Genomic DNA, 341 nt, shown 5'->3' with positions numbered 1-341 from the left:
TACACACAGTGATACCAGTAGTTATAAAGCTATAGCAAGCTTCTGCTGAATATTGACTATACATTCCGTGCATATCCTGTAGCTAGGGATATTGTATGCACTAGGCACAAAAATCACCAAGAGTAATTCATCTCTGTGGTTATGAATATCAATGATTTATAGGTTGGCAGTAAACCTGCATTTTATAATGCTTTAGTTTCAGAAACACTGGGGGGAAAAACACAGCAGCTAAACTATTGATGGAAACTGGCTTTTGTTCTCTACTATTTTTGGGTAAATCTGACATGTCCTGAGAAATAGGATTCCCATACATTCATTTCTCTCAGGACACGATCCTTTTT

This window comes from Meleagris gallopavo, chromosome 5 (genome assembly GCF_000146605.3).
Source record: "Meleagris gallopavo isolate NT-WF06-2002-E0010 breed Aviagen turkey brand Nicholas breeding stock chromosome 5, Turkey_5.1, whole genome shotgun sequence".
Lineage (NCBI taxonomy): Eukaryota > Metazoa > Chordata > Aves > Galliformes > Phasianidae > Meleagris > Meleagris gallopavo.
The sequence above is the reverse complement of the archived record's forward strand: the minus strand, read 5'-3'. Positions refer to the sequence as shown.